The sequence below is a fragment of the Camelus ferus genome, chromosome 11 (assembly GCF_009834535.1).
Source record: "Camelus ferus isolate YT-003-E chromosome 11, BCGSAC_Cfer_1.0, whole genome shotgun sequence".
Taxonomy (NCBI): Eukaryota; Metazoa; Chordata; class Mammalia; order Artiodactyla; family Camelidae; genus Camelus; species Camelus ferus.
In genome coordinates, this window is record NC_045706.1 from 39,237,717 (window position 1) to 39,254,953 (window position 17,237).

General features: G+C 38.4%; 1 protein-coding gene across 1 annotated transcript in view; it reads right to left on the bottom strand.

Annotated features, from left to right (window-relative positions):
* The window catches only part of PCDH15 (protocadherin related 15), a 1,335,438-nt gene extending 1,323,495 nt beyond the window's left edge, over positions 1 to 11,943 (bottom strand). Inside the window, exon 1 of the mRNA XM_032491427.1 lies at positions 11,725 to 11,943. The gene's annotated coding sequence lies outside the window, so the exon portion shown is untranslated. The remainder of the gene's footprint in view (positions 1 to 11,724) is intronic.
* Positions 11,944 to 17,237: the final 5,294 nt, after the last annotated feature.

The window sequence follows — 17,237 nt, forward strand, 5'->3', positions numbered from 1 at the left end:
GCAGTTTTATCAGATGAAGGATTCATGGTAACATTCTTAGAGATGCTCACTGAACTCAGGAGGGAAATTGATGAATCCAGTAAGAAATTCAAGAAAATGCTAGAAGATGTAAAAAAATAAAGATTTAGAAATTCTGAATTCAGTCTTTGAAGTAAAAGATACACTTGTGGTATACAACAGAAGACACGAGAATGCAAAAAACGGACCAGTGAACTGGAAGACAAGGGTAATGGAAATCGCCCAATCAGACCAGAGAAAAGAAAAAAGAATCCAAAAAAGCAACGATAGTTTAAGGGACCACTGAGAGAACATCAAACAGACTAACATTTGCTACAGGAGTCCCAGAAGGAGTAGAGAGAGAAAGGGACAGAAAACCTATTTGAAGAAATAATGGCTGAAAACTTCCTTCACCTGGCAAACAAACCAGACAGCCAAGTCCGGGAAGCACTGAGTCTCAAATAAGATGGACCCGAAGAGAATCACACCAAGATACAAAATTAAAATGTCAAAAGATAAAGACTGTTTTCACACTTTTCTAACAAAATATTCATAAAATCAGACAAGGAAAGTTCTAGAGATATATAACAAAAAGCTGTCCATTCCTACATTGAAACCACTTTGAAGATCTATCTTTAAAATTCATGTGAATTTGCATTCTGTTTCATAATACGAGCAAATGCAAAAGAATATATAGTGAAAAGTAAGTTTCACAAGTGTTGAACTCTCTTATACTACTGGTGGAGTGTAAGTTGGTACAATCACTTTGGAAAACTGGCAGTGCACACGAAAGCTGAATATATTCAATACTCTATGACCTAGTAAACTTCATCACAATTGGGATTTTGATAGGGGTTACATTTATTCCTAAGTATTGTATTCTTTTTAATGCTACTGTAAATCAAATTGTTTTCTCAATGATCTTTCTGGATTGCTCATTGCTAGTATATAGAAATGCAACTGACTTTTTGTATGTTGATTTTGTATCTTGGAACTTTGCTGCATTCATTTATTAGCTCATTTTGTATGTGTGTAACGTTTAGTGTTTTCTAGATATAAGATCATGTTATCTGTGACTAGAGATAACTCTACTCGTTCCTTTCTAACTTGGCTGCCTTTTATTTCTTTTTCTTGCTATTTGCTCTGGCCAGAACTTCTAATATAAAGTTGACTAGAAGTGGCAAAAGTGGCATTGTTCCTGATTGTAGGGGAAAAGCTTTCAGTCTTTCACCATTGAGTATGTTGTTGGCTGTGGATTTTTCATATATGGCCTTTATCATGGTGAGGAGGCTTCCTTTTGTTTCTAGTTTATTAAGTGTTTTTATCATGAAAGGATATTGAATTTTGTCAAATTCTTTTATTGCATCAATTGAGATGATTTTTTGTTTTTTCCCCTTCATTCTATTAATGTGACATATTACATTAATTTTTGTTTGCTGCCCCATTCTCAAATCCCAGGAATAAATCCCACTTAGCGTATAACCCCTTTAATGTACTGCTTTGCCTTGTTAGTATGTTGTTCAGGATTTTTATGTCAATATTCATACAGGATATTTGCAATTTTCTTGTAATGTCTTTGTCTGGCTTTGGTATCAGTGTAAGCATTTTTAAAATATATTCTGGATAAAGATTCCCTTTCAGAGAAAAAAAGCAACAAAAATGAGTCACTCGTTAGAAAAACTTCAAAATGGCATGATATTGTTTCAGAAATGGAGGTACATAAATGAAAAATTATCTTTAGTATCAGTCTTACCATTTAAAAAAAAAACACAATTTAAAGCAGCAAAAATTGGGAAAACATATTACTGAGAAGTGCAAATTGCTTTCTCTCTTCAGCATATACTTTAACCCAATGACTTTCTACCCCGGACATATACAAAAAGAAAATAATTGAGTAATCTGCAGAAAGATACATAAAAATATTTCTAGAAGCAATATGTATAGTACTCAAAATCAATGTCACATTAAGGCAGGAGTAGAGAGATTAAGGTGGGGTGGTGACAACTGTAACTGGAGCTAGCATGACCTACGTAGGTGGAACAACAGTTTCTCTTGCAGTCCCTCACCACCGTGCAGCAAAGTTGCTCCACTATTTCTGAATCTTCTATATTGCTAAAAGAAGCAGAAAATTCTAAAAATTTTCACAAGTATTGATATCAAAGTCAACTTTTAAAAAATTGTGATCAGTAACAACAAAATACACTGTTGGATCTAATTCAACCTGATACCAAGTTGCAACATTAGACATAATGGAACTGTATATATTGGTAAAATCATGGTGTAGTAGAAAAATATTGGCATAAAAATGTCCGTAGTAAATTTATAAATGGTAAAGCAGTCTACTTTATTTAAAATAAAAATGAGCTTGGTGAAGGATTACAAGCAACTAGAAATTCACAGGGATAACTTTCAATGATAGGATTGATGCCACATACTTTTTCTTTCTGTGGTTTTCAAGTTTTCATTATTAGGATGTATTATTCTGAAATTAGAAAAAAAAATAGTAACATTTTTAGTGATACAGAAACTTGTACTGAGAAGTAAGGTGTGTTAAAACAAAATCCTAGCTAGGAGTCAGCTGGTAGGCAGCAAGGACATTATCAGAGTCTGGGAGCATGGTGACCCGTGATGCATGGCACTGAAGCACTGATAACACTGTGGACTAAGGTAACTTGGGAAAAAGAGCTGTACCTTATGAAGTTCCAGGGTTAGTAAACGCAGGTAGGAATGCAGAATATTAGTACTGTATGATAGCTGATGCCTGCCTCAGGGAGGTATTACAAGCAAGAGATGGTTTTGGAAATAACTGGCCAGTTTGCAAGCAGGAATGAAAGAGAATGTATTCCACAAAGATCACTATCTGAGATACATCTCCAATTCTTTTTCATTCCAAATAGGGGTGTTTGTTATAGTTATCCTTCCCTGTTTCATATTACACATTGAATGTGAAGTACAGCAGATAGATTTTATCTGCACATTCTAGAATTCTAGATCAAGAGGAGATCCCCAGGGAGAGACAATACTTTGGAACACTCATATGAGTAACCTTTCTTATAAAAGGTATAACCGCTACAATCACTGCAAGCAAAGAAAGACTCTAAAGTAATACTCATTGTGTTCATGAAAGGCCAATTATATGCCCATATTTTTGCTCTTGAGAAACTGCTTAGTAGATCAATGAATGTCAGCAGAATTATGTCATCAAACATTTCACTAACATAATCAGATGGTTCCACAGCACGGGGATCCACTGCACTTAAATTCTCCTTCTAACAATTAGTGCGCACATATTCAGATAAATGGTATTGATTCCACATTGTTTTAAAGCGAAATTGTCAAATAACTTCTCCCTTTTAATTCTTATCCTCCTAATTATCTATCTGATAATGACCATTTAAATTGAGAAAACTCTGATTACGCTACATCCTTCAGTTCAGAGTTGAGCAGCTAAGACAATTTGGCTGCAGATCTAATACTAGTGACTCAACCTGAGAGATCAATCTCCCGTTCACCATAATCAGCTTTTAGAACTGAACACAATTCTATGACTACATTTTCCATCTAAACTTTTAAGTTAATTTTACTCTAACTTTTAATCAATGCTACTGAGCAGTAAAGGAGCCTGAAGGCCACTGTTTTCTTCTGAAAAACAAATGAATAAAGGACATATAACTCCTATAAATGCAATTTGAATGAAATCAGGATAGAATGTAGTGTCTTTATTAAAAACTACGATAATTCTGATAACTGTGCTTTCATTTCAGATAATTTTCAACAAGTACAGTGATGTAGCATAAACACAATTCCAGAAGAAAGTCAGACTGGTTTTTTAACTGCACTGCTCTTTTTCAAAATAATTGTAGCTACTCAAAGCCAAAAAATGCTGAACACCAGAAAACTTTCCATCCCCCTGTAAATCTTTTTTGCTTTGTTGTTTTATTATTAACGAAACTAACCAGGAAAATTTACATAGGTAGAACTTTCCATGTATCCTCTCATTGAATCAAAGCAGGTGTTATTTGTTGTAGTTTTTTGTCTGTGAATCGATTTTCCTAATTCTGGAAAACTTAATATTCCTAAGAGTGTCCTAATGGCAAAAATAAATGAAAAACTGCACCTGCAATTTTCTTTAAATATATTAAAATATACATGTTCCCTTTCAGGATCACGACAAATCCTTTGATTTTGTAAGAAGATATCTGTACACTCACAGAACTATCAGGTGGTCACATCTGACATTGTACTTTTCTGCAACTTTCCTCCCAAACACTTGTTCAAAATCTTTGCCTGTAAAGTGCCTGAAATGTGTGTCAAGCATGGCTCTAAACATGTTTCTTGAATTATCTCACCCAAGTCTTGCAATACTCATAAGGTTCAAGCACTGAGGAAACCAAAGCAAAGAAACTGTAAGGAAAAATGTCCAGTTTCAGAACAGCTAAACACTGGAGTTCAACTACTGACCTTGTACCATTAATCACCACTTTGTACTGACTTAAAAAGGCCTAGAGGGAGATCAAGCCAATAGAAGCCATGATATAAAGAACACGGTTTGCCCTCCAATATCCCAGTCTGGATGAATATAATCAGGAGAACATGCCTAACATGATGACGATAAGTTAGGAAGAAGAACTTATAATGGACTTTATAAAACAGGAAGGAACTCAACAGAGTTTGGAAATAAGAATATGTGCAAATAATAAGAGTATGATTATAAATGTATTCTGTTAACACTGTGCAGGTAAAATTTTCTTTCCAAAAAAAGCTATCCATACCTTACAAAACGGCACTGACATATGTTGATTTTTCAAACTCAATAATCCTTGCTACTTAAATGTTAGAAGTAAGAATTTCTTCTTTTAGTGAAGAAAGAAAAACATCAAGGAGTCATACAATTAACTTCTAAGAAAGCAAAATAGGAACTTGCAAAGTTAGGGCTATATATATGTATTTTAATATAAAACAAATGTGAAACCATATTAGAACAGAAAATTCTCAGAGTAAAATTGGTGCTGGCAATAAGTAATCATGTATTGTAATATGTGAAATTAATCAGATCAATCAAAACTCTTAAAATTATGGCTGACGGTATTTTTTTAAAATACTGTCAAAAGCCCTTAAAGTGTAGGAATCATGAACATAGTATCTGGAGCTTTGATTCAAATCCAGATTCCATCTCTTACTGACTGGATAACTTTACACAAAGATCTAAACTTTCTGAGGATATATTTTCTTATTAACTGAGAAAATAATTATATTTATTTTATGAAGTTATAAGGATTAAGTGAGTTAATAAATATAAAGTACTTAAAGTAATAACTGGCATAAAATAATTGCTGTATTATAATTTATTATTTTTTTTGGTAATCTGGATTATGTAATTTTTAGTCTAAGCACATAGATTTTATGAAAATAAAATATTAGACATATGTTAAGTTTCTAAAATGTTTTTGATTACTTATCATGTAGAAGAATATAGCTTTCCAGAAGAACAGGATTTAATGTAGAAGTCATATATGATACATTTTTTAAAAATACTGGAATGCCATAATTCTTTATCAGCTAAAGGCTCATTAGGGTAAGTCTTCATTGGCCAACTTTTTATTTATTAGTTAACTTTTTGCCTTGAGCAGTCTCCTTTCCTAAGATTTTATTCCTAAGCCTATAATCGTCAGTTTCCAGTAGAAAGATGAGTAAGGGTGCTACTGCTCTCAACGCCATGTTTGTTAGTCAATATGCTTGTACCCAAGAATATGTCCACAACTAATGCTACAGACTTACTGCATTTTTCACCAAGTTTAACATGTTATTTGGGTTTACAAATGGGTCTAAAATTCCTTAATACATGCCAAATGTTATCACTCTGTCATGGCGCAGATGAATTTTAAATATGAAAAAATCATTCGCAGAATTAAGTACATACCAAGTATTTTGGAGTGTGAATAATTGTGGGGTGTTTGGGAACTGTAAGCGTCCTTTAAAAATTATTATTTTTGTTTTTCTTGTGTGATTGTGTATGTATAAAATACAATGCAATTAATGATATCCGCTCAACTTTACATATACATCTTTGCAGCTAAAGATTCCTTTAATAATTGTAAATTATGTTTAACATTTATGAACCCACTTGAGAAAACATAAACTGCTATGCAGATGTTAACTTAATACACAATGCATTACCTAGAAATTGTTCTGAATAATATACACTGTGTTAATGTTGCAGAATTATTTTTAGACAGTAATTCGATTCCACTGACTCACCAAATGATTAATTTACAATATTGGTGAACATAATTTTTACTCTTCTAAGTTTACTGAAATCTATAAGAATGTACAATATAAATAGTAATGTGAATAGTATTTGGCTATGTGTTTTAGCAAATAAAAAAATAACTGGGATAATATTGATATTTAACTTATACCTATTTGATGGTTACTTACCTTTTAAAATGTTCTTACAAAGGAACTTTTGAATTAAAACATTATATTAATTAATAATTGATTATTTAATTTATGCGAAAAGTCTGTCCTTAGGAGCAATGGGGAGAGGACTTCAGAATGAAAAGGGATATACATGGTGATTAGAATAAAGAATTCAATAAATCTAGGAGATAATTCTAATATACATATATATGTACACATAAGCATACACATGCATAAGCATATATATAATTTGTTCATTTTTTTTGAAGTATGTAAGAAAAAAAGCAGTAGGAGAAAATAACCTTTAGAGCCTTTTTAAAAAATATCATTCATAGTTAAATACCTTAAGTTTAAACTGAAAGTTGTACTTCCTTTCTCTTCCTTGTTTCACACCTGAAAGGAATTCAACACTACAAAGAGGTGGGGATTTAAGTAAGTAATCCACAAATAAAAATTGTGGGAAAGTTATAAAACACCTAAAGTCACATCAATTATTTCTAATGTTTTATTCATCTTTAAAACAGAAGCCAATATTTCTCTTTCACCTTATTTTATGCAGCTGTAGGATACAGTCCAGAAACAATTCAATGAAGAGTATCTTTGCATAAATTGTAAGTCATTTTATTTAAATTATGTGGTTGCCCAACCATGGCTATTTTGCTCTGTAAGTACCCAGGGAGATGCAATTCTTAGAAGACAATTATGTTATAGTTTAAAGAATTAAAAAAAAAAAAAAGTAAGAAAGAATCACTTTTCACCAGGAATCAAACTTTTAGTTGGCATCCCATAAAACAGTTTCTCCAACTGTCTGGAAAAAGAAGAACTGCGAGAAACAGGCAGGCAAATGTCCTCCTCCACTCCGAGAGACAGCATGGACTGGACCCAGGCACTATGATTTCTCCTGCCTCTTGGATTTATTCTCTGTACCACAATTCTGCCTTGTAGTCTGATCCCGCTCATAAACCTTGTCAATGGCAAACCAAGAAAGACAGAGAATCTAACATGTGGTCCACTTGTCTGATGTGTCTTTAGTCTCTGGATTCCATTTTCTGTTCCCTACCTTTATTAAGAATAATGTCTTGTTCTCTTTGTCCAAATCTCAGTTCTATACTGAAGCTCTTGTTTCTTGTTTGTACCTGAAGACTTTGGATAGGTTCTGGCATTCCAGATATGAGATACTCAATAGCAAAGACTGGCAGATCTCAGCCAGGTTGTAGAGCTGGCCTTATATACATGTGACTGAGGTTTGTGAGACTTTAACTTCGGTTTTTTGTCTGAGGACCTTAAAACCATCACTGAAAACATGTGTTAGAATTTGTCTGCCTCTAGCTGCCCTCTAGTAAAATGCAAAGCAACCTGTTAAGGAATCCATTAAATCACTGACTTAGTGTGATTCAATTTTTTCCAGGTAGCATGGAGGAATTTAACATAAATACAAATGGTGTGTGTGGAAGAGAAACCATTCTGATCATAAGAACATAAAAACAGAGAAGAAAATGTGTATAACATTGTAGTTGATGAAAAAAATATATTATCTGGTATTTATGAAATCACTTTAAGAGATAATATCTTCTATAGACATCATGTGATTTACAACAGAACACAGAAGAGGAGGAGAGTGGGGGAAAGGTGAGTCACGGCTTTTAGATTTTCTTAAACAGAGAGCGGAGAATCATTTCTAATTGGCAATAATGTACACTCAACCTTTCTGATAGTATATTTGAAAAAATAGTCACAGAATTTATCATTAGAGGAAAGTTCAATGTGTCATTTGGTATAGATGGTAGCTAAAGATGGTTCAAAGATAGAAATTATGCAAAATATTATTCATCACAGTAGCTTCATCATGTGGGCTTCTCTCTCTCCCACCCCATGGGGAGAGGGCTATATGATAGAAAATGAAGTATCTAGAACTTCCAAGCAAAATTCTATATATTTTTATACATAGAAATATGTATAAATATGTCTTTACTACAGTGATGTTATTATTTTACAAAAAGTCTAAAATGTGGCAGGAATCCTGGACCATGTGGCACCATGTTTCAATCTTAATATATCAGTCATAACACCTGTTATTTGGGGTTAATATCAAGCAAATACATTTTTTAGGTTAAGTTTACCTTGCTAGGCTTAAATTAGTTTTGCGATTTCCTTTCCAGGTTTCCCACTTCTTAAGGATCTCATCAACCAAATATCTAGAGAGCTTGTTGGAGTTTCGACAAAAACAAGACAAAATTCAACCTAAAAATTAGCATGTAATTCACACTGATCTGTGCCTTGTATTATCTGAGAGGTCATATTTTCTTAAAGCATGCAACCTGCATTTTTAAAACAGTTTCCACACACAAATGGTTTAAAATAGTCTCATTTTTAAAGAAAATAAGAAATACAATATATTTCTCCTCTATCCATATTTCTTTGTTGTGCTGTTTTGTGCAAACCTCAAGTAATAAAAAGCTGTAAATGTTTACTATTGTGAAAACATGGTCTGTACACGTAGCATGGTATGTGAGAAAATACAATAAAACAAAGAAATTAGAACACTGATACCAGAATGTCAATGAGTACCTCACATATAAGACCCCAACAATGAATGACCAACTTCCTTTGCCTGGAAAGAACTGGGAAAATTAAGAATTTCATGAAAATGTCAGTTGTGGGGGGAAAAAAAGGCCCAAAAGAAATGACCAATTTTACCATTGGGTTCAGGATTTCATCAATTATTTCCCTCACTTTTATGCCATATTTTTGAGGTTTTATTAATGAAAACAAAGAGAAATAATAAAATAAGAAAATTATTGTAGGGATTTTAAGTTTATTTTCTCTTTTTATGATTTCATGTGAACTACTTGAATTACTTTGCATTATTAGGAAAAATCTAAATATGTAAAATATGAAATAAAAAATTAGCATGTTAAATTCTTGTAAAGATTTAAAACTTTTAAAAATTGTCCTCCATTCAGTGAGGAAGAGACAAACATGTTTACTTAAAGCTACCCTCTAACTAAACCCATCAGCACATTGTTTTTTTTTTCAAAATTTATTAATGCTCAAAAAAGCATTTCTATCACCTTAGCTTTAGTGCCTTCTGTTTTTAATTTCAAGTGACCACTACCCAGCACTTCACCAAATGACAGAAGTTTGGTATTTGAGGACAGCCGTCTTGTAACAGGGCAGACTGACAATAATAATGGCATTGACAATGAAAAACAAAGAAAATTCAAAAGATAAAAACTATGAAAAGTTTTTAGGTTAATATGATTGTATTACACCTTTCTGAACAACAGCAAGTTCATTAGCACCAAGTTTATATTTTTCACAAGATAATTTTTGAACTAGGAGAACCGGAATCACCCATGGTGTTAAATATGCAGTTAATTGGATCTTCTTGAACCAATTTCTCGTGCGTTAGGGGTCATAAATCTCAATTGTTATGCATTCTTAGGCACTCAAATTTGAGAAAAACTGTTTTAGATCCTAGGACTGAAGAGTTTATTTGAAAGTCAATAACTACAAATGAGAGTTGTTTATTTTCGTGGGACTCAGTTCTTTTTAAAGCTTTTATCAAGCAGAGTCTGACCTTTGAGATAAACTTGCTTGTGCGGATCTAAGATACAGCTGATTCCTGCTGAAGATAATCCATCCCTCTACACACGCGTGCATGCGCACACACGCACGCACACACACATCCCCCCTCAGATTTTAGCTTTATTCCTTCTCTTCCACACTGCTCCAGTTCTCCTTAAGTACAATCCATGTTCCTAGCTACTGTCTCACCGCTTCAGTTGTGCTCTAGCCTCCCCTTCACCCCTGCAACCTGGACTAGCAGGAAGCCTGGGTACACTCAGTATCTACCCAACAACTGCATAAAATTTACTATTGAGGTATTAACTTATTTCTTTTCAGGGCAGCCCCAACTCCAAACTCCCCTGTGAGGAAGAATACATGAGTGACAGGGCCTATTTCAGGGAGATTTAGGTCCAGATTGGAAGCTACAAGTGTGTGGAGGGAGAAAAGGAGAGGCAGGAGCTCTAGATTCCACTAGTTTCAGCTTATGTGAAGGATACCTAGCAGGGGAGAGATGGTAAGGTGTAATGAGGCCAGATCTTGGACCTTGTCTCTCTCTGCTCTATAGGATATCTTGGAATCTACAGCACACACGTGTGAGGAAGTTAATAAACCCATCCAACATTATTCTATTCCCGCAAATGAGATTGAAAATGAAATGTAACAGCAGTCTTTCTACAGAGCCAAGTATTGCAAGCTCGGAATACTAACTGGTTCATTTAGTTCACTGATTACCATATGTAGATATGAAATCTGAGGCAATTAATTTTCAATAAACCACCCTCTTAAAGTTAACTTGCCTTTCTATTTTCATCAATGCATTCATATTCTCCAAGTATATTTTAACATTGATTAAAAAAAAAAAACTTCCCCACTGTCCAAAAATATTGTTTGCCAAAAAATCAAGGGCTGTTTCTATCATCTTATACAATTTCTGCCATTAACTAACATGTGACTATAGGATTAATTACATGATCGTCATACAAAATCTTACCATGCTGAATTGCACCCATGATATTAGTCCAGGCTTACCCCAAATTACCTCTCAACCAAAAAAGATCAGGTATTTAAAGAAAAACTTCAAGCAAAGCTGGGAACAACAAAGTCTTTCATCATTCCCCCAGATTTTAAAAGTGTTCCATTCTCTCCACACTCGTAGTGCTCTGTTACATGGGCAGCATAGGGGGAAAAGAAAGAAATAAAAGAAACTACAATGTCCTTGATATCTTGCACTTTAAAAATATAAGGGGCGCCCCCTCCCCAGTTTATATATAATGAAACATATTAAATCTCCATGCACTGTTTCCGGGCAATACAAAAACTTGAACGGGGAAAACTTTTTTTTTTGGGGGGGGGGGGGATGAAGGTGGTTTCCAAGCTGTTATTGCAGTCGTATATGACACTGATATTTATTTCCCATAATTCTTACCCACAGCAAACACATCCTTTAAGAAATTGAATAAAATCAAGTTGGACCTTCTCAAAATCTGCTATTAACTTCCTGGAGAAGCTCAAATACTAACACAATCAAGTGCAAAGAGCAAGGCATTCAGGCAATGAGCGGTGGAAAGCAGTCCACCTTGAAAGTGCTGTGAATCTGGTCGTTCTTGAGCCTGAATCCGAAAAGGGGAGGGTGCAATGGGAAATGAGGGGGAGAAGAGTGCCTCAGCTCCTTGAAACCAGACACCCTTTTGGAATCTGGGCTGAGCGCTAGAATCAGGATCCCACCCCTTTGCCTACCTCCAGGCTCCAGTAAGCATCCGCTGGCGTCCTCCCCTCCGCTCCTTCCGCAGCAGCGGACACTCGGGTCCCTAGAAGCCGGGAGCTTGGGTCCCGCAGAGCGCTGGTGCCAAGCGCTTCTCTCGACTAGTTACCAAATGAGAAAAGGGACAGAGATGGGCAACCAGGATGGTGATTAAAATCCAGTTTTTAGGCACCAGCGTCCCGGAAGGTTCCGACTCTTCTGTGCTCTTACCCAGCTCTTTCGCCTTGGCAAAGCGTTACCCAGGGGCCAGGGAGCCCCCAGCAGCAGCTCCTTCTCTTCGGCTCTGCCGGATCGCTCCAGTCTCCGCCGCCGCTGCCACACTGCGCGCCCCGCTATCCACTCACCGCACAGCGAGGAGGCCTGGCGGAGACAACGCGGAGGGAGGAGAATGGATTAAACGGATAGATTTTTCGGGTAAGGGAAGAAAAACTTTGATGTTGGAACCGCACACACAGGACTGAGAAGAAACCAAAACAAGTTGTAGGTGCCGGAGCGGGGAGGACGGTTTCACCAGCTCGGAGATAAATCACCCCCTACTAAAATCAGGGAGAGGAAGCTCCCTGCTCCTTGAGCGATCCCCGAGCGCACCCGTAGTCTCTGGTCTTCCGAGTCCACCGGAAAAGCACAGGGCATGGGAAGCCCTGTTGGTTCTCTCCTGAGGTGAAAATACCAAATGCGCCTCCCGCTGGAGAGGCTGGCGGGGACTCGGTGCAAAGAGGACAGAGACAAACGCAGATCCAGGAAGAGTGAGGGGAACTGGAGCTGCCACCTCAAGAGCAGAAACGCGACTCCCTTCGGGCAAAGTGACTACTACAAAGTCTGTTCCCTCCTGAGCAGGGACAAACACGTTTAAGGGCCTGAACGGACGTCAGCACCAGCTGAGCTCGCGGGGTGAGCGCCAGAGTTCCCCACCCCGCAGGCTGTAGCGCGCCGAGAGCGACCTGCTTGCGCGGTTGAGTGACTGACTTCGGGGAGAAAACGGCGCTAGTGGCGCTGCGGAGTGTCAACCCCCAGAGCCCATCATCGGAAACGAAATACCGGTGGCATTTCTGCGGTGGGCGCGCTTGCTGAATTGAACAGAATCAGAGCTGCGTGCAGAGGGATCTGGCTACTCTACGCGCGCGCGCACCCAGTATTGGGTCACCAAGGCGCTCTCAGCACCTTGTTTTAAGGGAAATCACTTTCCTCTTTCGCTGTGGTTTGCGTCATCATTCTGATTCATTTCACAAAGTTGGTTGAAATCCACCGAGATGCCTTTTAGGTAAACGGGATTAGATTTTTTTTTCAATCTTGAAATTCCAATCAAGACAGTACTAGTCAAATCTTCCCTTAACCTCCACATGCCTACTTCCTAATTCAAAGTTACAATGGACGAAATTATTTGACGTGTAAAAATGACCCTTGCTCTTTTTCTTGGGTGATTTTCACTCATATCATTAGTAACTTAAGAGCCTTTGCACAAGGAAGTAAATTGGAGTAATACGTTACTTTCAGTGGCATTTTCTAACGTTTTTGTAACTCTTTCCAGGTTGGCGGTGAGAAATTAAATTCACAATTAGAAATGTGATGAAAAGAGGATTTTGTTTCTTTATCCTCTGTAAAATTCTGTTTTCAAATGAGTTTTACATTTTTGCCAGAAAATGATATAGCAGCTACATTTTTGAAGTTATAAAGTAAAAATAAATAGAAGTGGAAAAATAATTCAGAAAGTAGAGTTCCCATTTACATGGCCCTTTCCTAAATTTCTGTTCAAAAAAAAAAAGAAAGAAATTATCAATTGAGTGCATTTATTAGGTGATTAGGTGTCCTGGCTCCATTCTGGACGCCTCTCCACCCTCAGACTTGCAACGACCAGCATAGTGAAGAAGGGATAGAAGAATATAAAGTCCCAAGACCAAAAGAACCTGCGGTTGTGAAGGACAGATAACACATATTTTTCCCCTTTATGCAGTTCCAATCTAACCAGGGTAGATTTCCCTTGATCACAGTCACTCCAAGCCTTTGAAAAGTGACAAATACAAACTCTGCCCGAGAGCAGGCTCCACGTTTGTGCCACCTAGCCCGAACGCCCGGCGGTCCTCCCTCTAGCGGCCTTGTAGGGAAACGCTGTGTATGGGGAGTTGGGGGGCGGGGGGGAAGGTGCGCGCGCGCCTGCCTGCTGCTTTGTGTGGGAGGACTGATGATCACTGAAAAAACCCACAGGTACCTGTCGGCTCTCCATAAGCCCTCCTCTTCCTAGCTAAGACCCTTCACCTGGACACTGTGTCTTAAGTGCTACTTCTGGAGCTTCATATTCTTCCTCCGACGTTAGCCCTGAGCTGGGAGGGTCTGAGCAAACTTTATGGAGAGGCAGTGCTGTAAAGGCTTTGGAAACTTTGGAAACTGGCAACGACGACAGCACTTCTGCTCTTTGTAGTGAATATATCCAGAAAGATCAGAGAGAAGTTGGGATTGGGGAGGGGAGCAGAACATAGAAGGGCTTTACAGAAGCATCAATAACACACACAACTAGTTTTTATTCAAATAAACAGGTTTCCAGTGAAACTTCCTAAGAAGAGCGGGAACAGAACTAATTTGGTGACACCTCCACCCTGCACTCCCGCTTGGTTCAGTGTCTTCCAAGTTTAGCGCCCCTTCAAAATGCTTTAGGGTTAAGGGAGGGTTAGTCACAGTAAAAATCAGTGAGGGCCTGTGCCCGCCTGACTGAGCTCTCTGGAACCAGGGCCGTCTCTACCCACACTCCTTTTCCACGATTTTTGTGGCGTTCTGGGCGGCCAGTGACTTCAGGGTTCATCACTTGTGGCCAGCCCAGGCAAGCGTGGCCAGAGAATCTCCTGGGGGTTTTTGTTTTTGTTTTTGTTTTTGTTTTCTGACTCAGAGTCAGAGTACAGAACAAGGGACTGAGGTGGAGACTTTGATGCGTCCGCACCTCCTGTGGGGCCAGAGCAAAAGGGGAAGGAACTCAGATCCGCGAAGGACCTTTCGAGCACTGGGAGGAAAGGGACACCTCAACTCCTTAGAGATCAGATCGCTACAGGTCGCAAGGCTGGACACCATCTGCGCCCTTTGCCAAGAGGGCGGAGAAGGGTCGCGTGGCCAAACTGACAACCTCTTGCTCCTCAAGGTCAGCCCATGCCCACCCCCACTTCGGCCTCGGTACGAAACCCGGGTCCCTGCTGAGCCCCTGAGCCCCGTTCCTAAAGGAAAAATGACCCTCGCAAAGGCCGCAACGCCTGTACGGAATTTTCTAACTTGCAGTGTTGCTCCTTTCACCGCCACCCACCCCCTAACCAAACACACGATGGCTGTGACTCGAAAGACACACAAAAGGACTTCGCCCTCTGCTGTCACCTCCGACAGGCCGGGACAAACGCCGGCAGCTACCAGGGAGAGGAACCCCGGCGCCTCCGTCTCTGCGCGCTCTGTGCCAGCGGCAGCCCCTTCACGGTCTCCCGGGCAGACAGGAGCTCGCAGCCGCAGCCAGCCGCGGGCGCGATCCTGGCTATAGTCTTGGGGTCCGGAAGCAAAGGTCGGACAGCTTCTCCCAATAACTGAGAGAGCTTGCTCTGGGCGACCTCAGTCTTCCTCAAGAGAGCCAGCTCAACTAGCATAGAGGGCGGGGCGGCCAATCGCGGGCCGAGGGCGCCCTCCGAGCTGCCGGGCGCGCGGGAAACTGCAGCCCGCGCGCCCCCGCCCGCCCAGCGCGCTGTCCTCCCGGCCTTAGCCGCAGGCGCAAAGGAAGAGCGCTTGGTGAAGGGAGAAGCCCCGCGCACCCGTCTGTGAGGTCCCTTCTCTCCAGTTTCCCTCTAGGAAGACCGACTCTGCATCCCAACCTGCTCCCCAGTTCTTGCTGTTCCTTTGAATCTGACCTGGATTCATCTGCATCCCCTCCCAGGGTAACAGGCGTCCTTAGATAAGGTGGCACAGAAGGACTGGCACTAACGAGCGAGAAGTGAGAACCCGCTCAGGGCTCAGGTTTCCAGAACAGCGAGGAAACAAACTTCCCTTTGGTTACGCCCAAAAGGATCACCTTTCTCTGACCGCGCTTGTGATCAGTCTGAGCCAAGTTTCCTTCATGCATGCAAGCATGGCTCTCCTTTTCTTTTCTTTTTTTTTTTTTTTTCTTTTTCTTTTTCTCTTCTCGTGCTTTGAAAAGTCAAAGAAACAAAATTTATAGTATTGGATAAACTAACAATTGCTTTTTCTTCTACAAGCCAAATGATACACTTATTTTCTGTCTTAAAATAGTGAAAATATCTTGATGTAATACCTATAGTAGAAGAGTTACATGTTAACAGTAATTTAGATTAAATTGGCATGATAGTAAATAGTATTCAATTTCCATTTATTATAACCTTTTATTATTTAAAAAAGCTTGACAAATAATTTCCTTAAATCTAGAAAAAAGTTCATCTATAACAGTAAAACAGAAATAGTACTTTTACAATATCATTTAAAAATACATTTTATATGTACTCATATTCTTATAGGTCATATTATGTATGACACTTGGAGAGCCTGGTCAAAAATACTAAAAATAATCAAAAAGATTATTGGGGAAATGATGGGAATTTGGAGGGAAATATTTAGGGAAATATCTGTAACTGAATATTTGCTTTGATTATCTATTTTTTAAAGAGTTGATATTTAATATAATTAATATTATTTTTATTTTTAATTATAAAAACACATCACATAAAATTTACCATCTTAACCATTTTTAAGTGTACAGTTGAGTAGTGCTAAGTTATGTATATTATTGTGCAACAGATCTCCAGAACTTTTTCATCTTGCAACACTGAAACTCTATATCCATGAAACAGCTTCCTCTCTCCTCAGCCCCTCTCTTTCTCTCTCTTTCTCTGCACATAAAGATTCAGCAAGCAGGTAACTACCTGCAAGCCAGGAAGTGGACTGTTACCAAAGACCAAATCAGCTGAGACAATGATCTTGGACTTTTCAATCTTCAGATTTGTGAGAAATACATTTTTGTTATTTAAGCCACCCAGTTTGTGATATTTTGTTATGGCAGCCTAAGCAGACTAATACATATGTTAATTCTATTTTTTAAATTTTTGAGGAACCACCATACTGTTTTCCATAGCAGCTGCACCATTTTAGAGTCCCATCAATAGAGCTCAAGGGTTCCAAATTCTTCACATCCTTGTCCACTCTGGTTATTTTCTGTTTTATTGGTCATAGCCATGCTAGCAACTGTGAGGTAATATCTCATTGTTTTGACTTGCATTTCTCTAATGAGTAATGATACTGAGCATCTTTTATATGCTTGCTGGCCTTTTGTATATCGTCTTCGAAAAAATGTTCAAGTCTTTTAATCTGGTTATTTTTGTAGGAGTTCTCTATATTTTCTGGATTGACCCCTTATCCAATTTTTGATTTGCAAGTATTTTCTCCCAGTCTGTAGGTATCCTTTTCATGCTGTTGACTGTGTTCTTTGATGCAGAGTAGTTTTAAGTTTGAAGCGTGT